The sequence below is a fragment of the Microcebus murinus genome, chromosome 1 (assembly GCF_040939455.1).
Source record: "Microcebus murinus isolate Inina chromosome 1, M.murinus_Inina_mat1.0, whole genome shotgun sequence".
Taxonomy (NCBI): domain Eukaryota; kingdom Metazoa; phylum Chordata; class Mammalia; order Primates; family Cheirogaleidae; genus Microcebus; species Microcebus murinus.
Window position 1 is genome coordinate 78,069,524 of NC_134104.1, and position 26,750 is coordinate 78,096,273.

At 36.2% G+C, this 26,750-nt stretch overlaps 1 protein-coding gene across 2 annotated transcripts in view; it reads right to left on the reverse strand.

Annotated features, from left to right (window-relative positions):
- The window catches only part of MAP3K13 (mitogen-activated protein kinase kinase kinase 13), a 161,351-nt gene that overhangs the window by 131,917 nt on the left and 2,684 nt on the right, over positions 1-26,750 (reverse strand). The window contains exon 1 of one of the 2 annotated variants that reach the window (XM_076003332.1): positions 896-4,734. The exons of the other annotated variant lie outside the window; for it this stretch is intronic. The gene's annotated coding sequence lies outside the window, so the exon portion shown is untranslated. Of the gene's footprint in view, positions 1-895; positions 4,735-26,750 lie in introns of those variants that run through there. 2 annotated transcript variants of the gene reach the window in all.

Sequence of the window (26,750 nt, forward strand, 5' to 3'; positions counted from 1 at the left end):
CAGAACTAGAACAGCTGAAAAATGGCAACTCTAATTTCGATTATGAAACATTTTACATACTATACCACCAGGAATTTAGTGTGAAAAAATCAGTACAGATGTCAAAATCTTTACCAAAAAACCAAGTTTTTCTGAAGTTGTATAAAATTTCTCAGGCTGCTTGCCACTTCCATCCATTTCACAAGATTCCTCCTCTTTGAAAATACATTCTGCTGCTCTTAAATCTAGGATCCCGACATCTTGTTACAGCATATTCAATTCACCTTTATTCTCATTTATTTAATTTCTTTGAACATCAAAACCTCCAGTTTAATTACCTGAGAGACTACTAAATATTTGCTAAATGAGTTTGTAGCAAGAACTGACCAGGGGTGGGGAACCTACGGCCTCAGGGCCACAGGTGGCCCTCAGATTCCCAAGTGCAGCCCCTAGATGGAATCCAAACTTCACAGAACAAACCCCTTTATTCAGTCAAAGGCTGTACTCAAGGATCCAGAAGCCATATGTGGCCCCAAGGGGAGAAACCTAAGCACTACTTAAAAAACAAATCAATCTCTGAGCACCAGATATATATTCACTCATTTATTCTATACTCTAACTATACTCTAACTATAAACACCTTCTCTAACTATAAACACCTTCACTCAACTTAAGATATTAAAAGTCACTTTATGCAAACAAGACCTGTTTTAGCAGAATATTTGCTCAAAACGTCATGGCTTTCCTTTTCATTTTAAAAAATAAAACTACTTGTAAATACTGAAACTTTCTTTTAAGTAGGTCTAATACACAAGATTTAGAGCCAGGCAGGAACTTGATTTAATCTTAGATGGAAATTATTCTTACAGTCCTTTTTATATTAAAATGTCATAATAGTTTTTAAAAAACTACTTACCTAGAGCTGAAGTCTGGACAGACAGCGTGAAACTACCAGCAGTCAACTATTGACTCACAGACTAAACTTTGTTCCCTTCCCGGCTGTTTCTGGATCAGGTTCACACTGATACACATTTACAGTGGCCTTGGAAGGTACCACCCAACCAAGCAAGGTGGGAGGGTTTGTTAATTTAACTCTTGTTTGATAACCACTTATCAGCAATTTCTCAAAGGTCAAGTTAAATGTGTTTAAAGAGACAAATGTAAGGAAGATTATAAGGAAAGCCTGAAAAATCTCATAATCTCTGATGGCTGGGCTTTGGTTTCAGAGGGGATTTCTTTCCCATATGTTCCTGGAAAAAAAGAAGAAAAAAAAAAAGACCATTCCTATGAGCTTCAGAAATCTTGCTTTCTTTTTTTTTTTATAAAAGTTTCCCTTTCTCCTCAGAATCTATGCATTGTGCAATCGTGGCAGAAAAAGTCCAGGAAGTTGCTTCTTTACTATAATCCTCTCCCATCTCTCCCATTCTCTCTGACTCACTCACTAGTGAAAGAAACAACACAGAGTTCTTGGTAAACTTACGACTTTCTCCAATGCAAACCACTGGCTGATCCAATGTAAAGTGAGAATTTGGACCCAAAATTCTGTTCTTTGCAAGATAAATATTATGCTGCTTCATATCCTTCCACATCTCTAAGCTTCTTTTCCCTTCTGAGCTACTGTACGTCTGTAATTTGTACCATTACCCTTTGAAGCAGCAACCACTTATTATGTACTTATTGCACGAATCCTTTTTATAAACATTACCTTATTCTCTCCTGGGCAATACATTTTGGAATCATCTTCAATTCTTCTTAGTCTGAGTCTCCATATCCAATTTGACCCCTTCACTACCCTGATGATCCTCTGCAATAAGCACTGTGGTAGGCAGAATAGTGCCATCCCTGATTGCCTCCCCAAAGATGTCCACGTCCTAATCCCCAGAACCTGTGAGTATGTTACCTTACATGGCAAAAGGGACTTTACAGATGCGATTAATGTTAAGGACTTTGAGATGGAGAGATTATCCAGATGGGTCCAACCTAATCATATGAATCCTTTAAAAGCAGTGAACCCTTTGCAGCTGTGGTCAGAGAGATACAATACGAGGACTCGACTAGCTCTTGCTGGTTTTGAAGATGGATGAAGGGAGGCCACACTCTGGAAAAAGCAGGTGACCTCTAGAAGCTGGAAAAGATGAGTAAACAGATTTTCCTTTACTGCTTCCAGAAGGAACACAGTCCTAATGACACCTTTGTTTTAGCCTAGTGAAACTCATGTTGATCTTTTGACCTACAGAACTGTAAGAATAACTGGTAGTGTTTTAAATCACAAAGTTTGTGATAATTTGTTATGGCAGCAATAGAAAAGTAATATAGGTACTTTAATTTCAAAATAGTCCTTTAAAAATATAATACCCAGGACTGAATAGAATACTCCAGATAAAAGCTGATGAAGAAAAAAATTGTAGAATTATCAAGTTCCTTAATCTGGATGCTACACTTTTATAAATGCAACTCACGATTGTTTCAGATTTTTAATGCATTATACTCTTCACTTAGTAGACTCCTAAGTCTTTGCCACATGAGCTACATTAAGCTAGGTCCATGACTCTACTCTCACTCTTTTTTTTTTCTTTCCTGTGTAGGGATCAAACACAATTTTCCTGAGTGCAAATCCTGCTTTTATCCCTTACTAGTTAGGTGGTCCTGGGTAATTTGCTTATCTTCTCTGTGCCTCAGTTGCCTCATCTGTGAAGTGGGCATGACATTTCACCTATCTTTTAGGTAGGATGAAGTGATACAGATCATACAAAGCACATAGACCTGTGCCTGGAACAGAGTAGGTGCTCAATAAAAGTCAGCTCTACTGTGAGGGAGGGGTTTTCTTGTGGGAGCTGAGGAAGTGGCTAAGGTTCATGTCTGGATTGACAGAAACAATGGAGGAGAAAGCAGAAGCTCCAGTGCAGAGGTGGCTTGGAGAATATGAGCCTCTCCAGTCTCTCCAGGAGATAAAAATCCCAGGGTCTGATGGAATTTGGAGCTTTCCAGTACATGTGGAAAGGTCTTGAGATGATCCTAGCTGGATTTCATGGGGCTGGGAGCCCCACTTTCTTCTGGAGTTACAATGTGAACACCTGCTACCTGCCAGGTGCTGTTCTAGCAATGAATCAATCCCACAAGATGCCTGTTCTCCCAGGACTGAAATTTCAGTGGAGGGAAGTGGAGAATAAACAAGCCAGGAAATTTCAGGGGATAACAAGTGCTGTGATGATAACAGATCAGGGTGACTTGGAGAAACTCAATATCCAGGAATCACAGAGGAGGGGACATTTGAGCTGAGAGGCATAAGAATCATGTATAAACTGAGTAGGAGAAACAGTATATTTGGCAAAGGAACCAGGTGTGAACCGAGTAGAAAGAACAATGTTTCAGGCAAAGAAGCAGCCAATGTAAAGGTTCAAAGGTAAGAATGAGCTTGGCTTGCTCAAGAACCAGGAGGACAAAGGCCAGTGTGGCTGGAACAGAGAGATCAAGGATCAAATGTGAGGACTAAAATATAGGCAGGGGCTCTGTAAGTATGAAGAGATGTTTGGATTTCAGGCACTGAGATGCCACGGGAGGGTTTTCAGCAGCTGAAGGACAGAATGTGATTGACAAAGGAACATGTGAACCTGGCAGGAGGCTGGGAGTGCAGCCCAAAGCCTCTGCTTCTGGTTCCACAACCCCCTTCACAACCAGTGGGACCCACACCTGGCCCTTCTTGCCCTCTGAACATTTAACCCTCCCCTATCTCCCCAAACCCAACTGGCAGGCCTGAGGCGACCCTGAGCCAGAGCAGCAGTCTATGGGGAGGAAAGGAGCAGGGATGCAAAGCCACACAAATGAAGGCTGCAAGTTCTTCTTTGAAGTAGGCTGAATGGTGCCTCCCCCCAAAAATAACCAGGTCAAATCCCTGGAATCTATGACTGTGACTGTATTCAGAAAAGGGGGCTTTGCAGATATCATTAAGTTTAGGATCTCAAAATGAGATCATCCTGGATGATTCAGGTGGTCCCTATATCCAGTGACTGTCCTTATAAGAGAATCCCCTCATTCTTTCCTCAACTGATTTTAGAGATGAAAGGCAGAGCTTTATATTTAATCCTTTTAAATTTCACCTTATTGGTTTTAGCCCATCCTTCCAAACTATTAAGATCATTTTGAATCATGCCTCTCTCCTCTGTCATAGGAAGTATCCTTTTTACCCTAACTACATTTACTTAATTACTATGATTTCATCCAAATTATTAGTAAATACACATTGAGCAGTCAAGATCAAGACTAGAGTTCTAAAACCTGTTATTAGAGAGCTGTAGTTGGACATTGATCCATGAATCAATACTCTGGGTATACATGTTCCATCAGCTACAAAACCACTTATTCTCATACAGCTTACATTTTTGTAGCTCCTCAAATATATCAGGAGAATGAAATATCTTAACAAATAAAGATGTGTCTATAGCATACCAACCTAGTCAAACTGTACTGGAAATGGGGATATGGTTAGTTTGAGCAGGCTTTTCTTATTTTTTGAGACAGAGTCTCACTCAGTCACTCCAGCTACAGTGCAGTTGCATCATCATAGCTCACTGCAACCTCAAACTCCTGGGCTCAAGCTATCCTCCTGCTTCAGGCTCCTGAAGCTGGGACTATAGGTGAGCGCCACCATGCCTGACTAATTTTTAGTAGAGATGGGTCTCGTTCTTGCTCGGGCTGGTATCAAACTCCTGACCTCAAGTGAGCCTCTTGCCTCAGCCTCCCAGAGTGCTAGGATTACAGGCATGAGCCACTGCACACAGCCCATTTTCTTTTTTAAGAGTTCACAAAATATGGCCAGGCACAATGGCTCATGCCCATAATCCTAGCATTCTGGGAGGCCGGGGTAGGTGGATTGCTTGAGTTCAGGAGTTCACGACCAGCCTCAGCAAGAGCAAGACCCCATCTCTACTAAAAAAATTAGAAAAAATATTAGCTGGGCAACTACAAATAGAAACAAAAAAATTATCCAGGCATGGTGGCTTGTGACTGTAGTCCCAGCTACTCAGGAGGCTGAGGCAGGAGGATTGCTTGAGCCCAGGAGTTTGAGGTTGCAGTGAGTTATGATGATGCCACTGCACTCTACCTGGGGCAACAGACTCTGTCTCAAAAAGAGGGGGGAAAAAGCAGGGTACAGAGTAGTATATTTAGAATGTAGCTATTTATGTGTGTATTAGAGAGGGTGGGAGGTAGGGAGAAAGTACAAGGAGAGAATCTCTCTAGAAGGATATCTAAGAAAGCAGAAACAATGGGTTGCCTCTAGAAAAGGGACTGGATAGCCGAGGTGCAGCAGTGGAAAGAAGACATATAATTTTTGTCCTTTTTGAATTTATACCAAAGCTGGTATTATCTATTTTAAAATAAATATGCTAACTGCAATTTGGTACACTGGTTTAATCCTGGAATAGAAAACTACAGTAGCAGAAAAGCTGGTGAAAACCAAATAAAGTCTGGATTTTAATTGTCATGTACTGATGTTAATTTTTCAATTTTGACAAATGAGCCACAGTTTTATAATATGTTAACATCAGGAGTAACTGGGCAAAGGTTCTATAATATTTTCACAGATTTTCTGTGTATCTAAAATTATGCCAAAAGTAAAAACTTTATTAAGATAATCAACAGATTTTTAAACAGACATTTTAAAAGTTATTAGGCAGCTATTGAGAAAATGTCTTGAAGAGACAAGAGATTAGAGCCAAAGAGGCCAGATGGGCAACTGTGGGAGTAATCTTGGCATAAGGTGAGAGGATTTACAATAGGATAAAGGTCATGAAAATAACTATGCAAATATAAAATACATTTCAAAAGAAAAAATATTTACAATATCAAAGAGAGATCAGAATAGTGATGAAAGTGACAAAAGATGAGAATTAGATGAAGAAAGGGAATGACATTCATTTAACTCATTCATTCAACAAATATTTGTTGTACCCACTATGCTAGGCACTGTGCAAGGCATTGTGGATATGAGAGTGAGTTTATGAAGGCCAAGTACAAAGTGACCCCAAAATGTCCTACTTGAATTGTCCAAAAGGCATCTGGATATGTAGGATGAGAGGATACAACTGGCATAACTGAGAAAGATTATACAGAGTGAGGAAGGAGAGGCCAAAACTGAGCCATGGAACAGAAGTACAGTTAGGGGAAGAGAAAAGCAAAGAAGATAGGGAAGGAAAGGCCAAAGGGTTTTGAAAAGAAGCAGGATAGTGTAATTTCTTGGAAACCAAGGTAAAAGAAAGATCTAAGAAAAAGGGTTCCATCAAATGTGCTGTACAAGAAACAAGGACATACACAAGATGACAAGATAGATTATTAAAGAAAGAGAGAGAGAGAGAGAGAGAGAGAGAGAGAGCGAGCGAGCTCACTGATGGCAAAAAGAGGTCCCTCAGAGACTTCTTTCACTTTTAGTAAAGCTTAAATGGAACCCAGATTACAGAAGTCAAAAATTCTTAGAAGAAGGCACTCTGATTTAAACGCCTTTGGAAAACAGGATTCCATTTATTAACATGCTTCTCAAACAGGGATATTTGAAGCCACAGGACAAATTCTTTATATAACATCAACTTTATTTGGGGAAAAATATATTGAAACAGATAGAAAAATGCAAAGTTTGCAGGAGCCTTTAAGACAAATCCTAAGATTTCAAGCATAGAATGTGTTTATAGGAAGTCACCTCCCTATTTCCAGGGCTGCAAATTCACTTTCCACTTCCATAAGGGGTATGTGGGCAGAAATTTGAGAAGTACTTATATGACATCCAGCTATATTGAAATGTGTGCTTACTATTAAAACTCAGGATACTTGTAATTTTAAAAATAACTTTATGAACTATGGCAAATTACAATAAGCACTTTGCATTCAAAGAAGAAAAATAATGAACACAATCTCGAATTTGTCATATTTACCACTATTTTGCTATTGAGTCTTGTTTTTTTTTTTTTTTTTTGAGACAGAGTCTCACTTTGTTGCCCAGGCTAGAGTGAGTGCCGTGGCATCAGCCTAGCTCACAGCAACCTCAAACTCCTGGGCTTAAGCAATCCTACTGCCTCAGCCTCCCGAGTAGCTGGGACTACAGGCATGTGCCACCATGCCCGGCTAATTTATATATATATATATTAGTTGGCCAATTAATTTCTTTCTGTTTTTTTTTTTATAGTAGAGACGGGGTCTCACTTAGGCTGGTTTTGAACTCCTGACCTTGAGCAATCCGCCCGCCTCGGCCTCCCAGAGTGCTAGGATTACAAGCGTGAGCCACCGCGCCCAGCCGAGTCTTGTTTACGTAACCATTTATTTATCCTATATGCCTGTGCTATAGCTTAGTTATACCCTTAGAGAGAAGTCACCATATCTACTATATTCAGATGCTTAATCAATGCTATTTGATGCTGACAAATATATACTGAGTCCCAACCCATATTATATACAAACATATAATGTATACATTATATGTATACATGTATACATAAAATGTATGTGTGTGATATATGTGTATATCTATATGTGTATTTTATTTTTATGTGTATATATATGTACTGTCCCATACTATAGGTGTTAATATAAGAATTGGTGACTATGCTTCAAATTCTAATTTATATAGAAACCCTGACTTATGTGTAGTACACAGTATAGCAGTAAAATGGAAATGCAGTTTTCATCTGTAATTCTCTGCCAAGTAAATTAAAATGCTAATTTGGCATTAGATCTTCATAAACCAGGGTAAGCATGATCTTGAAAGCTTTACTCTGATATTTTCCATCTAATTTTAAACATCCTCAGTTTACAAACTACAAGGCAATACTTCTGCCAAGTTAGATTTCTTTTAATCTTTTGTGTGAGTAAGCCATTAGAGCAGTAACAATATAAGTAATATACAGAAGCTTCTTGAAAATGTCATGGGAAGACTATGTCAGGTTAGTGATTATCCTAAAATTAATTGTCTAGTCTGATGTCATTTGAATGGAGAAGTTAGTATCATCATTCATTACCCCAATATAATTCTGATGATTAGAGAACTCTACTGTTTAAAAGAAAACCAATTTTAAGAAGTGTCAAAATAAACTAGCTTCTTTTCTAAATGTTTGTGTTTCTACAACTAGAAGTTACTTACATAGCAAATAGCTTTCAGTATTCCATCTTGTTTACATTATCTGAAAATACCTCTTGAGGCTAAGAAACAAAAAGCTAATGCATTAGCAAACCCAGAAGACAAAATTCCAACTCTCATAAATAATTCATTTAGCCTAAGCTGTGGCTTTCACAATAACAACTATGGGGGCATGTTGTCACTTCTTAACATTGCCCACTGCCTACAAGTCTCTGCTGTCACATTGTCAAGGAATTTTGACATTACCATGTTTTGACAAAAGCAAGTCTGAATTGATATCTTAGGGAGTAATAAATTATTTCTTTTTGTATTTGACCTTCATAATCATGAAATTGGTAGAATTCTCAACAATTGCCGTTTTGTTATATGTGTGTGTGTGTGTGTGTGCGTGTGTGTGTGTGTGTTAGGGAATGTGAATTGATACAAACACTTTAGATATCAGTTAAAAGAAATAATTAATATGCATTAATATGCACCATGCAATTTGGTATTATCTAGAAGGGTTGAAGAGGCATGTACCTGTAACCGATATTCAACTCCAGGCATACTCCCTAGTGGAGCTTCTCAACTAGTTCTCACTAGTGTGCAGTGAATGGGTTACAGGTGTGCCCAGATATGGAATGCAGCTCTCTAGTCAAGCAGAAGCCCCTAGGCCAGGGACATAGCTTTCTTTCTTTAATCCAGTGTGTTGTACAAATATTAGCTGCAGTTTTCTGTGTGTCATGACACGAAAAAGGTTGGAAAACATTGATAGAGAAGTTCTTGCATATTTGTGGTACATAAATATACAGGAATATATGTACATATAGGAGCAATGTCTATAATAACTAAAAACTGGAACAACCCAAATGTTCATCAATCATCTGCTAATAAATTCTATTACATTACAATACACAGCAGTGAAAACTAATATGCAATAGCTATACGCACTGACATGGACAAATCTAAGGCTATAATGTTGAAGAACAACAAAAAGCATGTCCCAGAAAAAGACATACAATATGATTCCATTTTTATAAAGTTCAAAAACATGTAAAACTAATCAGTATACTTGTTTAGGGATATACAGAAATGTTGATAAAATCACTGAGAAAAGCAAGAGAATTATTAACACAAAATTTAAAACTTGGTTACCTCTGAGGGAACAAGAGAAGCATGGGATCAGAGAGGAGCCCACAGAAGATATTAGAGGTAATGGTAATATTGTTTTCTTAAACTAGGCTGTAGGCATACAAATATTCTCTACACAGTTATTCCATAAGCCTTACAGATATTTAAAAAATATTTTATTTTATTTTATAAATAAAATTTTATTTTATTTTATAAATATTTTATTCTATTCAATATTTAATAAACATCTTTTTAAAAAGCTCTGCTGTGTCCAAAGGCAGACAGTGAATGTATCTGCCCTGACTGTAGCAGTATGATGTCTGTGGAATAGAAGGGACTTTAGCACCTAATTATACAGAAACTTTCACAAAGGCCCCTATAGTCTCATACACAGTTCTGACAAAAAAGATCTGAAAGCTACCAAAATAATTAAAATTAAAGCTAAATTTTCAATATGCTATCATTTTATGAGGCATTATATGTGCAAATTTTAACATTAAATGAAATGTGAATTTAAAGATTCAAGACTGAGTAAACTGCCAGCCTAGGGATGAATAATTGCTCTTGCTATTTTCTAAACAGTCAACATTTCATTGTGTATTTAGACCACACACAGACATTTACAGAACGACAACACTTTAATTCATCTTGTATATCCAGCAATCTTTGCTTAGTCAAATGACTGTTTGTCAATGTCATTTAAGGCCAGGTTTATAAAGCTTCAAGAGCAAGAACTGGGTATGTTTTAACTGATAAAACTACCAAGAAAAACAGACTGAAAACATTTCAAGAATTTCTTCCTGCCTGTATTCTGTCTCCTGTATTTTACAGATTAGACAATGGGAAGCCATTTTTCCTAAGTATTGGACATTTTGTCAATCCAGAAGAGATATAATAAACCACAAAGGTATAAACTTAAGTTCTAAATTAAATTTATTTTTTTATTTGAAATAGAAAAGAAATCCAGTTTGAGCTCCCTTTAATATTAAAAAAAATAAAAAGAGCCACTTAAAAGCAGATAGGTTAATGTTTACACAAAGGCAATGTTTTTCCCTTTTTTTTTTCTTTAAAGTTTTAATGGGTGAATGACCTTGCTGGAATTCCCCTGTCAGGGCTGGAGTATCTATCTGGAACTTTCAAATAGAAACTACTTTCATGTGATACATTAGAATGGTATGCTAAGTAGTATCTGTCTCTGTACCTTGAACTTGGATGTTAGATCACAGATGAAGCTCTTTACGCAAAATGAAAAGCTTCCTCCAGCTCTTAGGCCATTCAAGAAGGGATCAAATTTAAACATATTTGACATTATTACTTATAGATCATTATACACAAAAAAACTTTACACATTTGCCTAATTAAAGAAATTTACCCTTGATACAGCTTCAAGCCATTAAAGACAGGCCCATTTTCAAGTCTGTCAAACATTGAACAAATCATGCTGAAATGAGAATCTGAGTTCATGTGAAATTCATGTTACCTTAGTATAACTACCTAAAAATCTAGATCATATAAAGCATTTATTGTTTTTGCTTGTTTCAGAATTTCTAAAATACCTATTTTCACAGAGAGAAGTTATTGGGGCTTACTGTAAAAAGGCTTATGAGAAACCTGTCCTTTCCAGTGTGAGCCAGTTATGACACTAACTCTAAACCACTGAAAATCAAAAGAGTCATAGGCAACCGTGGGGACAATTTAGAGTAGAAACAAAATATTTCACAACCACACCTCTAGTTTCACCCTAGGCACTTCTCTCCTTCATTTGCAGAAGGTGAAAGGACAATAACTACCGTGCTGGAATGTTAGCTCAGTCATCAGTCTTACTCTCAAAAGCTGTTTTCAGGGCAGAGAACATGTAACCTTTCACAATCTGAGTTTCTACGGAATATGTTGGTGTTTCAGGAGTTGAGATTAAGTGAATGGAGAAAGAGTAGAGTATCAGAGAAAGTTCAGCAGAGGAAGCATCGCTTTTTAATGTTTTTCCTAGAATATCTCAATATACTATTTTACAATAGTGGCTGGAATCTTCTCAATACTGTAGGTCTTTTAACAAAAAAAATTTAAATCATTAACATGACATCATAATAATTATAGAATCAAATGAAAGGCCTAGTCATTGTCTCTCCTGCCCAAGTTCACAATGTTACAATGTTTTCTGTCCCTACTGCCTCCAATTTAGCAAGGTGCTGTAAATAGGATACTAATTCCACATATAACCTCAACTCTGATTTTTCAAATAAAGCTGGAATAAAAATGTAGTGGCTGGGGGCAGGCAGGAAGAAAAAAATTAGATAATCAAATTGCTTTTTCCCAAGGACTTCTCTCTTCCATTTCTACCTCCCTACTCCCATCTAGTCAACAAAAGAAAAAAAGTTTTTGATAATACTATTTTGGAGATATTAATAACATATTTAACATAAAGAATTTATAATTATTTCCTAACCTTTACTTCCCAAAATATTTTCTTTAAAACCTATGTAATACAGAGAGATGTCTCAAAGGATATTAATAAAAATATTGGCATCTTGGGAGGTGAAGGGTAAAACTTCAAGAACATCTCTTCTTTCAATTTTTATACATTTTGGCTCAAATAAATTTATAACCAAAAAATCCCAATAAAAAGTTATTTTCAATGCAAAGATTTTTATGTGAAGTTATCTATCAAACAGTAAACTCTCAAATGCAAAATCAAGAAGCATTTTGGGGCCGGGCGCGGTGGCTCATGCCTGTAATCCTAGCACTCTGGGAGGCCTAGGCGGGCGGATTGCTCAAGGTCAGGAGTTCAAAACCAGCCTGAGCGAGACCCCGTCTCTACCATAAAAATAGAAAGAAATTAATTGGCCAACTAATATATATAATATAAAAAAATCAGCCGGGCATGGTGGCGCGTGCCTGTAGTCCCAGCTACTCGGGAGGCTGAGGCAGGAGGATCGCTTGAGCCCAGGAGTTTGAGGTTGCTGTGAGCTAGGCTGACGCCACGGCACTCACTCTAGCCTAGGGAAGAAAGCGAGACTCTGTCTCAAAAAAAAAAAAAAAAAAAAAAGAAGCATTTTGGCTTCTAAGATACAACTGCATTTTCACAAATAAAGGAAAATATATTCAGTGTCTTTTTTGTTCAGCGCTTTCTTGTATTGACCTCCTATATCCTAATGTTTCCCAAATTGATATCTTCTGCTCAGACCTCTCTCTCTCTTTTCTGTGGTTAGTTTTTCTTACTTAACCAGAAATATAATATAGTAATAGGTATTAAGCCAAACATGGTCTGAATACTTAATTAATTTAATCCTCACAACAATCTTGTGACATATTTCTAGTTTAAAGATATACTGTTAACCTCTTTTTATAGATTAGGACCCTGGAAGTAAAGGTGGTTAATATCCCATTTACAATAGAGTATAATAACAAATTTGTTTGGGTTATTATTAAATAATTTGCCTTATACTCTGGTTTCTCTTCAAATTGTATAAATCTTTCACCTTTCAAATAATTTGCGTGTGTTTTTCCTCCCTTCCTTCCTTCCTTCCTTCCTTCCTTCCTTCCTTCCTTCCTTCCTTCCTTCCTTCCTTCCTTCCTTCCTTCCTTCCTTCCCTCCTTCCCTTTCTCTCTTTCTTCTCTTTCTCTCTTTGTTTCAGAGGCATTCCCAAAGAAATGATATTTGAAGGAAAGGGATATGTGACTTTGTTATTTTCATTATGTATTTCCATATTTTTCCCCAGGATTTTTCTAATGCTGTGATTCTCAGTTTATGGTCCGTGGACCAGCAGCATCAGTATCACTGTAGAACTTGTCATAAATGCAAATTCTCAGGGCTCTCTCAGACCTACTGAATCAGAAACCCTAGGATAGGGCCCAGAAATCTGTTTTTGTTAAAATACAGTCTCTCTCTTTTTCTCCCTCTCTTTCCTCTTTGTTAAATTACTATTCTGGTGTGATTCTGATGCACACTAAAGTTTGAGGGCTATTGTTCTAATAGGGAAAAGATAGTCTCTTCAACAAATGGTATTGGGAAAACTGAATATCCACATGCAAAAGAATGAAGTTGGACCCCTGCCATAAATCATATCCAAAAATTAACTCAAAATGGATTAAAGTCCTAAATGTAAGACCTGAAATGGTAAAACTCCTAGAAGAAAAGATAGGGGAAAAGCTTCATGACATTGTATTTGGCAATAACTTTTTAGATATGACACAAAAGCCACAGGCAACAAAAGCAAATATAGACAAATGGGACTATATTGAACTTACAAATGTCTATCTGGCAAAGGAAATAATCGGAGTGCAAAAGGCAACCTAGAGAATTGAAGAAAATATCCAGAACATATAAAGAATTCTTACAATTCAATAACAAAAAAACCTCAATAACCTGATTTAAAAATGTGCAAAGGACTTGAATAGACATTTCTCCAAAGAAGATACACAAATAGCCAACAAGCATATGAAAAGATCCTTAACACCACTAATCATTAGGGAAATGAAAATCAAAACTAGAATGATACTACATCATGCCCATTAGGATGGCCACTATCAACAAAACAAAATATTTAATAACAAGTATTGGTCAGGATGTGGAGAAATTGGAACCCTGTACTCTGTTGATAGGAATGTAAAATGGCACAGCTGCTATGGAGTTTCCCTAAAAAATTAAAAATAAAAATACCATATGATCCAGCAATCTCACTTCTAGATATATATATTCAAAATAATTAAAAACAGAATCTCAAAGTAATGTTTGTACACTCAGGTTCATTGCAGCATTATTCACAATAGCCAAGAGGTGAAAGCAACCTAAATGTCCATGAACAAACAAAGAAAATTTGGTATATTTATAAAATAGAATATTGTTCAGCCTTGAAAAGGAAAGAAATTCTGTCATATGCTACAATATGGATGAACCCTGAGGACATTATGCTAAGTGAAATAAACCAGTCACAAAAAGACAAATACTACATGATTACACTTATATGAGGTATCTACTTCCTATTTCTAAACTCTTAGAAATTGCATGCAATTGTAACACAGTGGTAAGTCCTTATCTATCAAAACATAGAAAAGATACATTAAAAATATGGTATTATGGGACTACCATTGTATATGTATTCCATCCAAAACATTGTTATGCAGTACATGACTATACTTTGTTTTGGCAGTCCTAGGAAACTAATACAGAGGCTCACAGAAAAACGCTTGCAACTGAATGCAGATTCCCCTTGTGACTGGGGCTCCCAGTTATTCTAAAGTGTTATGCCAGCCCATATTCAGCCTTTGAGTGTTCATTAAAATTTTAACTGCTTTCTTCTTAACCACTTTTACGGTGGCTTTCTCTTCCTCCTATGCTATGCCAAAGGTAACGCAGCTTCTGTGTCCTATCTCTCCTCAAAAGGGCATGTCTCTCTTTGGAATTTTAGTGCATCTGGTGGCCTTGTGACCTCAACTTTCTGATAGGCTCAAGAAATATTGTGACTTTATGGATGATCGAGATTTTTCACATTGTTAGAGTGGGAGGAATGTTCTCTTGCAACTTTCTACATTCTCAACAGAAGCAAAACTTTCAGCATTTCCTAAAAGACTATTCCAAGAGTTACTAATAGATTTTATGAGCAAAAAAGAGTTCTGGCTACATATGTTTGGAAAATGTTAATATGCATTATAAACTTCCACAAAAGAATGCAACATTTTCAAACTTATGTAATTACAGAACCCTTTTGTTCAGTTTCTTTTAGTTGCCAGGCATTCTGAGTAACACAGTTTGGGAAATATTGAGTTAAAAGCCTGGACATATTTTTTGTCCTTACTATACGGCAAAATTTGTGTCAGCAAAGTTGAGGGATATTTTCTTTCTGCCACTTCAACACTTTCACTGAAAATAAGATCATTCTGCTTTTATATCACTTATGGTAGCAGATATGATGACCTTTGCATTACTTTTACACTGATGATTCTATCTACTTTCAGGTTTTCTCTTATTACTCATCAAATGCCGAAATGAAGAGATGCTTCATTTCTTAAAAAATAAACGCAAAGTTCCACCAAATAAATAAAATACGTAAAGCAGATTCAATTAACACATTTTTGATTAGTTACAGATTATATATAACACAGTATGATGATTTAATAAGCAACATGTTAAGTATAGTGCTTTTGGCAAAATTACGTGAATTGTCCATTTTAATGGTTGTGTGGTGTTCTTATTGTGTCTCCTCATATTCTTTTCTTGAAATATGCAGAACATAAATTTTTTTTAAAAATATATATTTTCATCATTTTCTAAAAGCCTAGTATTGATTTAGTTCTCTTCTTTAGATCCTGAAAAAATGGGTCAGGACAGAAGATTTGACTTCAAAATGTACTCCAATATTATCTCCAAGGAAGAAAGGTAAAAAAGAAGAAAAAGCCAAATAAGAGCTAGCAAATTTTGCAAGTGGAATGCCACTTAGCTAAATATTCTCATCTTTTGCCTCAAAATACCAGCTTTGTTTAGTGAAGTACTGCAGTGTAATGGAAGGCCTGGAGTCCATCTCCACATCCCCCCTTTATTTCGGGCCTGCAGGTATGCCCTAATTCTCAGTTTTAAAAATGACCAAGTAAAAAGAAAAGACAAAATGAATTAGGAAATTATATGTATCATGAACAGAAAGACATGTACTGTATAATGTTCCACTTAACTTTACACACACACAAAGATACACACACACACAGTGGCTCTGATTTAAAGTCTAATTCACCTACTTAGCTCCCCATTCACCTCCCCAATTCAGTTGTTAACTATATGAGAACCTATATCTTTTTTTTTTTTTTGAGACAGAGTCTCACTCTGTTGCGCGGGCTAGAGTGCCATGGCGTCAGCCTAGCTCACAGCAACCTCCAACTCCTGGGCTCAAGCGATCAAGCTGGGACTACAGGTATGCGCCACCATGCCCAGCTAATTTTTTCTATATATTTTTAGTTGGCCAATTAATTTCTTTCTATTTTTAGTAGAGACGGGGTCTTGCTCTTACTCAGGCTGGTTTCAAACTCCTGACCTTGAGTGATCCTCCTGCCTCGGCCTCCCAGAGTGCTAGGATTACAGGTGTCATGCCCAGCAGAGAACTTATTTCTAAGTTGCCAAAACTGCCTCAAAAGGAATAAAGCCAAAACCAGTGGACTCTTATACTATTAATACCTCATGATTAGAGTAGGAGAAACTAGGGTAATTAGTGTACTTGTTGGTATCTTTGACAGCCAACTTTCAAAAATATCCAATTACTAAGTTTGAATCAATCTTGGAAATGCCCTGGTCATGACATAAGCAGAGGCTGGTAGCTCTGACTGCCATCTCTCATAGGCAGATTGTATACATTTTATGCCAATAGGGAATTTCCTAATTAATGTGCTTGTTGGTATCTTTGATAGCCAACTTTCAAAAATATTCAATTACTAACTTTGAATTAACATTGGAAATGTCCTGGTCATGATATAATAAGCACAGGCTGGTAGCTGTGACTGCCATCTCTTTGATACAGCAGAGCATTTACAATAGACTGTGTACACTTCATGCCAATAGAGTATTTCCTAATACAGAAAGTAAGTTCTCATAGCAGAGTAATTTCACAATTTCTTACAGTTAATTAGGGTTTCTGGGTTATGTAAGACTCAAATATCTGTGACCTGTGACACAGAACAAAGTTCATGACCAGTCCAATCATCATTTCTAAGGCAGCTCTTTAATAAGTCAAAATTACAACCTGCCTTTAGCCACTATGTAGGACCTTCTGTACATTAACTTTACCCACTTTAATACTACTATTCTATTCTCTTTGTTTTTTTCTATGTCTTCATTCTATTTATATCCTGCCTTGTTCTGAAAGTATTTGAAATGACTTCTAAAACTGCAGAACAAGGCAGGATATAAATAAATTTCATTAACTCATCTTTTAACAATCATTTTGAAATATTAAGCCCTCATAATTTGAGTTACAGACCTTGTCCCAAATATGCATCTCTATGAGTACAGATAAATCCACTCATTTTTTTTTTTTTTTGAGACAGAGTCTCGCTTTGTTGTCCAGGCCAGAGTGAGTGCCGTGGCGTCAGCCTAGCTCACAGCAACCTCAAACTCCTGGGCTCGAGTGATCCTTCTGCCTCAGCCTCCCGAGTAGCTGGGACTACAGGCATGCGCCACCATGCCCGGCTAATTTTTTATATATATATCAGTTGGCCAATTAATTTCTTTCGATTTATAGTAGAGACGGGGTCTCGCTCTTGCTCAGGCTGGTTTTGAACTCCTGACCTTGAGCAATCCGCCCGCCTCGGCCTCCTAAGAGCTAGGATTACAGGCGTGAGCCACAGCGCCCGGCCAAATCCACTCATTTAATAAATATGTTCTAAGTGCCTACCATGTGTCATCACTGTTGTGTTGGGGGGACACCTATGAAGAGCACACTAGTCAGAGATAAGTACCATGCAGAAAAATAAAGCAGAGAAGAGGACTAGGGATGCCATGTAGTGAGGTTACAATTTTAAATAAGATGGTCAGAGAAAGGCCTCGCTGACATAGTGACATATCATAACCTGAAGGGCCTGAAGATGATGAGGAATTAAACCCTATAGATATCTAAGGCAAGAGCATTCCAGGCACAGGGAATATCAAGTACCAGTACGAAGGTCCTGAGACAGAAGAAAGCTTGGAATTTCCAAGGATCAGCTAAGAGAACAGGGTGGTTGGGCAATCTGTTAGTACATGAAGCAGGGCCCTGGAGACCAGTATAAAGAGAACTAAGACCCTGGAGACCATTACAAATAAGAACTTGGGTTTATACTTGGAGTGAGATGAGAAGGAACGGGAGGGTTCTGAACAGAGAATGTTAACTCAGAAGAATTTACAGTACTGAACTATGTAAGCGAAGAGTGGTAGCTGTGGGAAGAATTGGTCAACAAATATTTACTGAATCCCTATTTGTTAGGCATTTTCCTAAGCACTGGGCATACAGTGATAAATAAAACACACACCAGTCCTTGCCCTCATGAAGGTTTGGTCTTGTGGGTAAGATGGAGGTCTAATCTACTCTGAGGTGTAGGAGAAAGCTTCTTTGAAGAGGGATAGGAGGGAGGAAAGCATTCCAAGCCAAAAGTATCTACAAAAGCCCTGAAGAAAAAAATGGCCTCTTCAGTGAATTGGAAGACCATTATGGCTGGACCTTAGTAGGGAGAGAATGACTGAAGACTTAGGGTTGAATTCTAAGGGCAATAAGATATCAGGAGTTTAGATCAGGGAACCAAAAAGATTAGAGTTGTATTTTTAAAAGATCTCTCTAAAAGCAATGAGATTACAGGGAGGAGTAAATATAGAAGACCACTCAAAAGATACTGTAGAAGTGCAAGCAAAGATGATGATAGAATACATTAGCATGGTGGATATGGTAACAGAGATGCACAGTTTGAAAGACATTTAGGAGATAGAAAAGATAGAATATCACGCTGGATTAGATTAACGTGGATTGAGGAAGAAGGTCAAGGATGGCTGAAGTTGCCTAACTACTACTTTCTTGAACTTTTTCATAGGTAGATCCTATTTTCTACATGGAGAGGTAGTAAGTGTCAATGTGATTTTTTAGCAGGGACATGGGGGAAGAAGGAAGAACAAAATGTCAGTCATATCTGGTAAATGAGCTTTTATGCCACAACTGCCAACCATCATACAGAACAGCTTCAATGTGTACGATCTATGCAATTCGTGCTGTCTCCACAATGCAAGAAGCTTGGCCGTGACTGTTCAATAAAAATGATGCAGTTGGATCTTATGTTTTAAATCTTCTGATAAATATTCATATTGCTAGGATTTATACATTTATATAATTTGTAAGCAGAGAAAATCAGTATCTTGTATGACCTTTTTTAAAAGTTTAAGTAAGAATCCCAGGGCACCAAATGTAGCATTTCAGTATACTACAGCACTAAATAATTAATTCTTCATCAATGAATTGGAACATACAACCCTTTGAGGAAGAAGTCATTCCCTATTGTTCATGGATACTATAAAACTCACCTGTGCTAATCTAACCAATGCTATCACCAAAGAGGTGGGTATCTGTTTTTAGGGGAAACAGTTCAACAAGTTAATGCCAGTGACACATTTGTCTTAAACCATTAACCTAAAGATAAATTTAGTTACTCAGAGTAAGAAAAAAAATGACATTTTCTCTTCTAGAAACTATCAAACTCCCAGTCATGCTAACTATTAATATATTCTCTATAGCCTCTCTCTACTTAGTCTTCAAACAATGTTAAACTAAGTGGGAGCTGTTTGCCAAGGAGCCAGAAAGATAAAAGTAAAAAATTTTAGAAAGCAAAATATATAACACAATCTTTCTACTAGTAGAGGTTGAACCAACCATTTAAATGCTATAAGAATATGGGTGTCGGAGTAGATAGTATTAGAATATTAACTACCTATAAGGTGCACAGGCTTTCTCTGTGCTATGAAATAAAAATATTTCTATTAAACCAAAAGTCAAATCGATATTAACTGTTAATTCCTTTGTCACAAGTAGTTGCGGTATGAAGTAAAAAAGAAATGTTGAGTTTCCTAAGAATCCAACTGTGTAGAAAGGCATTAGTACTAAAATGACACTCCGAGAACAGCAACTACAACTCACAGGAAAAAATGCATTTTATTTAACCACCAAGTGCACAGACTTTTATACATACATATAAAACTAAAATGATATTTACTCTTAACCGTATGGGATACATTGTGAAATACTCTGCTGTGTTCTGTGTTCTTTTATTTAAAAAAAAAATGCTGGTCACAAAATTGGTAAACCAAATTTGCAAACCACGAGCATGTTATAACTGTAACTGCTCTCTTAGAGCATTATCAATGCTAATTGATAATTTTAGGGAAATTTATAGTCTTGCTCCTTCTTAAAATTAGCCCATGGTACTATTCTCTGTACTTAGAGGGAAAAAAAATTAACATGTTACCATTACATGTTACCATGTATCCAGCTTTGACATGGTAGGTATACACTTTCAGTATGCTTAAATTACCTACCCTCCCAGGCACAAGAGCTGAGGGAATGACTTGTAACTATGCAACAGGATCCTATGTCTGTATTATACGTTTTATATAAAAGTCTTTTTTATGTACATTATTTCATTTGATCCTCACAACAACCCTGTGAGGTAGGTAGGGAAAATATTATCAGATTCACTTTATAGATAATGAAGTTAAGGTTCAGAAGTGTTAAGTGACTTTCCCAGTCATCACCTAGTAATCAGTCATCACCTAGTAAGAGGCATATAGGGTAAGAGGCATCAAATTTTAGGTTGAAGGCTCTTTTCTCTACACCACATGGCTTCTGAGAGTATAATCTAACCTCAAATATTTTTACTACTTCATCCTCATTTTCTTATGGTTAATTCAACTTTTTATAGGCTATAACAAAAGAGCTAATTCTAAATTTATCATGCCAAGTTTATGCTTCTCTACCAATGAAAACTGATGGCACAGAATATGTTTTTTGGAAAGTACTGTTTCTTCGGCTCTAGTCTAAGGAACATAAGAATATGAAAGACTCTGGTGGTCAAGGAAATTGAAGAGAACAGAGGAAGGGATATAAAATGGAATGTATTAATGGATGTTAGTCCCTTTAAGCTTTCACTTTTGTGAGGGGATTCAATGGAGAGTTTTAATGCAGATGACACTTGAAGTTTTTGAAGAAGATCTAAGTCTTGATGAGGTTATTCAAACTCAAATCTTGAATGCATAATGATGGTGGGCCATGGTCTTCAAAAACTTGGTACTTGATGCTTGAAAACAAAACACAAAAAAATTCTACTGGCAAGTCTAATAAATTATTTTAAAAGGGAAATTAAAAAGCTATAACTTTTTGGTCAGTAATTATCAGATCTAGATACCATGCTGAAAGAATAAAAGGAGAAAATCAAAAAGAAAGAAAAAAATTGTGAAAAGATGTAGTATACAGAATGGCTAAATATGTTCATTGGCTTAGCTCTTTGATTAATATTCTTCACTGTAAATTCCAACGGAATTTAAAGTTCTTATAGAACCACTTTGGGACAGTTGTCAGATTAACTGATTTAGTGATAATTTCTTGCATCTCTTTGATTACTATCCATGAGATCAGATTTTCTTAAAGAGCTTTTGATCTCTGAAAGCATGGCCAGAATGTTTGCTGAAAGAAATAGCATAAAATGTTAATTTTGTGGGGTAGAGAAAGAAACTGAAATAGGAATATTATGGTTTAAAAATATTTAAATAGGGAGAAAAAGTAACAAAGCACACAAACGGAAAAATTCAGACCCTGCTGCAAGATGCAAATAAAAAACGTAAAAATACTGTAAACATGTGCACAATGTAATAGAAAACAGGTTATAGTCATCTGAAATTCCAGCTCAGTAAATAATTACCAGTGGCCTGTGTCCCTCAGGGGATACTAGCGGCTCTTCCATACCTCCTCCTTCTCTTTTTTTGGAGAGAATTTTTAATGTCATTGACTTAATTTTGTGCTCATTCTGTTTCTTTTTACTTTATGTGTTCCTATAAACCTACCTTTTTCCTCAAGAAAAGTTTAAGCTTTCAAAAATTAATAATAATAACAATAGCAGCTAATGTTTATTGAGTTTGTACTCTGTGGCAAGCATTGCTCTAAGCACTTCATGCAGATTGATTCATTTAATCCTCACAACAACCCATGAATTAGACAGTACTGTTATCTCCAATATACAGACAAAAAAACTGAACCGCAGAGAAATTAAGAAATTCAGGTAACTAGTAACTATTACTAGTTACCCAGCTAGTAATAGGGAAGCCAAGATTCAAACTGAGGCCCTGTGGCTCTCGAACAGAAAGCTACTCTACAAAACTAGTTTCAATACAACAAAATTTACCAGGACTAGAGCATTATTTTAATCAGCATTGTGCCATGTCACAATCTTTCTCTGCATTTTTTTTTTTTTTTTTTTTTGCGACAGAGTCTCACTTTGTTGTCCAGGCTAGAGTGAGTGCCCTGGCGTCAGCCTAGCTCACAGCAACCTCAAACTCCTGGGCTTGAGTGATCCTTCTGCCTCAGCCTCCCGAGTAGCTGGGACTACAGGCATGCGCCACCATGCCCGGCTAATTTTTTTTATATATATATCAGTTGGCCAATTAATTTCTTTCTATTTATAGTAGAGACGGGGTCTCGCTCTTGCTCAGGCTGGTTTTGAACTCCTGACCTCGAGCAATCCGCCCGCCTCGGCCTCCCAAGAGCTAGGATTACAGGCGTGAGCCACAGCGCCCGGCCTTCTCTGCATTTTTTTTAATTTCAGCATATTATGGGGGTACAAATGCTAAGGTTACGTATATTGCCCATGCCCCCCCTTCACTGCATGTTACGATTAGAAAGCACAGTGACTAATGTAAATTCCCCAACAGCAGTAATATAGAATCAATTTCAGCAGTCACTACTCAGCAGTGACATCCTGCAGGAATGTCAAAGCAGTTTAAAAATAATGCATGCCACTACAATACTAACAGTGATAAGAGGGTTGGGGTAACTTTACTCCTTTTATGCTTAGGTATATTTTCTATAACCTGATTTTTGTTAAGTAGACATGGATTAATTATATAATTTTTTTAAAAAGGGTTTTTAAGCATGCCATCACTATTATTAGCATTAATATATATTAAAGTCACACTAAACTATTAGGTAAGTTTGTTTTTGCTCTATTTGAAGAGCAAAAAATTCAAGATAGAGTAAGTTTTATGGTAATAATGAAATAATAACAATAGCTATTATTTACTTAGCACTTAATACAGGCAAACCTTTATATGTATTATCTAACCTTCAGTAAATTCCTATTTTACAGATGAAGAAATTGAGGCTTGGAATAATAAAACTTAATAGAACAGCTCGTAAAAATTGGAGCTCAGATATGTCTATACTATTTCTTAGAGTTCGCGCTCAAAATAGTCCCACTTCCTATACAAAGCATCCTCTCCAAATGTCAAACATGCTGAAGAGAAAAATTTAGCTATTCTTCCCCAACTTCTTCAATAGAAAATATTGAACATAAGTTACTGACATTCAGTCAGGGTTATTACTTTGAACATCCATTAATACAGATCTGTTTTCATCTAAGCAAAAGGGCTCAGGCTGCTACAATGTTAAATTCAGTTGATCTGCTTTATGACTTTTTTCTTTTTCTTCCTTGTCAATGTGTCTGCCTCTAATAGCAGTGCTTGGCCCATTCATAATTTGTTGCTTCTTAACATCCTGTGGAATTAGATACCAGTTAATTAAGTCTGTCAGAACTGTGTCTAAAAGAAAAGTAAATAACCTGAGTAAGGATCTGAGAAAAGTATAAAAATTTTGTGTCTTATAATTTGTGTGTTCAGGTAATTTTATAATTTATGTCCTTGTCATGGATAAGTTGAGGTTGGTGGATAAGTGACCAATGCATAAGTTAGTTATATTTATATTTAATTTAATAACATTAAATTATATTTATATTTATAATATTTATATTTAATAGTAGACATACATAAACCTATCTACAATAAATCATTTTATTACATTATAAAAAATTTAGGATTTGAAAGAGACCTTGAAAATAAACCAGTACACTCTCCCATTTAATGAGAAATTTCCTCTACAATGTTCCTGATGTTCAAACTCAGCTTGAGCAATCCTAATGACCAGGAATTCACTGCCTCTTGACACAATCTGCCTCACTGCTGACTAGTTACTATACTTTCTCTCATTTAGAACTAATTTTAGCCTCAAATTAAAGTATATAGAGAACAATTGTACTTCCTATAGAGTTTCCCCAATCCTTCCAAAGTCTTTTATTTCTGAACAAAATAGTCCCAGTTCCCCTCAATCTAGATCATCAGTTGTCCTTTAATATAACCACAAGACTGATTAAAAACAGTTCTCTTGTTCTTCAGGTATTTCTAGTAATAAAAATCAGCTTTTATATATTAATGCTTGGTAGGTTAATGGGGTCTGTTTAATCTTGGTTAATCTTGGTCATACACAATTGGAATGCTAGGAAAGGCTTATGGATTTAGCTCAACTCAAATTGAACAGCAATAAATTTTTAGTTCTCTCTTTTTTCCCCTCCCCAAAACAATGCCACAAAACAGAATCTTAAAACATACCCTTAACCATAATCATTTATGTTGCTGGATTTTAATTTTCTCCCTCTTAGGCTTTTGTCTGCCTTCCTGTCATTAAGACACTGAATGATCTTAAAACTTCCAAAATTCTTTAAGCTACTCTCAAAATCATGAATTAGCCATGACAGGCCCAGCTCTGAGTCCTTTAAAATGCTGATCTTTTTTCTCATTGCACTATCTGGATAACTTCCTATCTGGTTTTCCAGAAATTTTGATATATATTATAATATAATATATTAATATATATAATGTATTATACATCTATGTGCACACAAACACACACATATACAAACATCTTCCTCAATTCTACGTTCTCTACATGTAACTTTTACATTCATGTTTGTCTCCTTTTTTTCCACATGTCACCTTTACCATATTCTAGCATCTTGACTCAGGAAAACAATCTACCCTCAGATTCAATTCACGGCTATCCATTCTCTTAGCAGGAATAAGGAATCTTACTCTAGGAATCCCACCAATGAATGTGACTCTAGTGATTAATCCCAAGGACCTGAAGAAGTAAAGCATCTATAGATGCTATATGCAAAATACTCTGCCAAAGTATGGTATAAAATAACTGACATATCATAACCTGTTCTATTCCATTAATCATGACGCAGTCCCTAGATATGCAGCCTCCATTATGATTTTAACAAGACACACAATCAGTGGTATCATACAGGTTATGTATCTTATGTAGTCTATTCTCAAGCAAGTTTCAAATAAAAATCCCTCTATTAATAAAATGAAGTTTATTATATCTTTATTTTTTGTGTTACTTATTACTATTACTTATTTAGATACTTATTACTATTGTTCCAAATGTCCCACAATAAAAATATGAGCAGACAAAAATGGCTTGAGAAATAAAAGTCACAAGAAATTTTTGCTGAGTTCCAAACAGATAAGCCAATTCAAAGTAATACAAAATGAGATAATCCATATATATCTTTCTAAATTATCTTTCTGATTTATTGATTTTACTAAGAGAGAACAAGCATTCTTTGAAATGCCTTAAGCCAGTTCTAAACATCAAGAACAAAGTGAAATAATAACTGTAAGACTTGTTCAAAGAATCCCTAAATAGCAATTCAAATAAAACAAAGTTCATTCCCTTCAATACTACTGAGAAGCTCAGAACCATGCCAATGCAATGCAAACAGCTTGCAAACAAATGTAACAACCACTATATCACCTGGTCAACTCAGCAAACATGCTATATATTGCATATGGTACTGAATTTGGTAGCACTAAGTAATTGGTATTCATAAGTTCTTATTAATAGTAAAATCTAATGTCAAGGTTTAAAACCTACTACAATATCACTAAACTTTCTAAACTTGCAGCTCTGGGAAAAAAAACCTCACTTGCGTAATTACACTTCTTCTAAATAGTGCAAATAATAACAAGAATAGAAAGTCATAAGAATGGTAGTAGACGGCCGGGCGCGGTGGCTCACGCCTGTAATCCTAGCTCTCTGGGAGGCCGAGGCGGGCGGATTGCTCGAGGTCAGGAGTTCGAAACCAGCCTGAGCAAGAGCGAGACCCCGTCTCTACTATAAATAGAAAGAAACTAATTGGCCAACTAATATATATAGAAAAAATTAGCCGGGCATGGTGGCGCATGCCTGTAGTCCCAGCTACTTGGGAGGCTGAGACAGAAGGATCCCTTGAGCCCAGGAGTTTGAGGTTGCTGTGAGCTAGGCTGACGCCACGGCACTCACTCTAGCCTGGGCAACAAAAGTGAGACTCTGTCTCAAAAAAAAAAAAAAAAAAAAAAAAGAATGGTAGTAGACTGCCATAATTATTAAATTATCCTAAAGCTTTGCTGTTTCTTAGTATTATGAAAATAAAAACATACTCATAGTAAAAAATTTCGACCCACCAGAAAGAGTATATAGAAAAAACGTGAGTCTTCTTCCTACTCTAGACCTCTAGTCTCATTCCCTAGGGGTACCTCTGTCCGTAGTTCCTTACATCAGTTTGAAGAAATTTTGTATGTATGTATATAAATGTATGCTTTGAAAAAATAAATGAGAACATACTATATATATTGTTACATACTGTTTTTCTCAGCAATGTATATTAGAGATTTTCCATGTCTGTATCTCTGCATCTATTAATACTTCATTCTAAGAACTGCAAAGTATTATTAATACTTTGTATAAAGGTCCTTATTTAACTAGACTTCTGCTGAGGCATATTTAGACTATCTCTCATTTTTTAAAAAATTTCAAACACTATGATGACAAGTATCTTTGTATGCAAATTTTTATGAGCAATCAGAAATATATCTGAAAGATGAATTCCCAGAATTATTGCCTACTGTTAAAATTAAATAAATTCTACACAAGTAGCCAGTGTATCTACAAAGGAGACC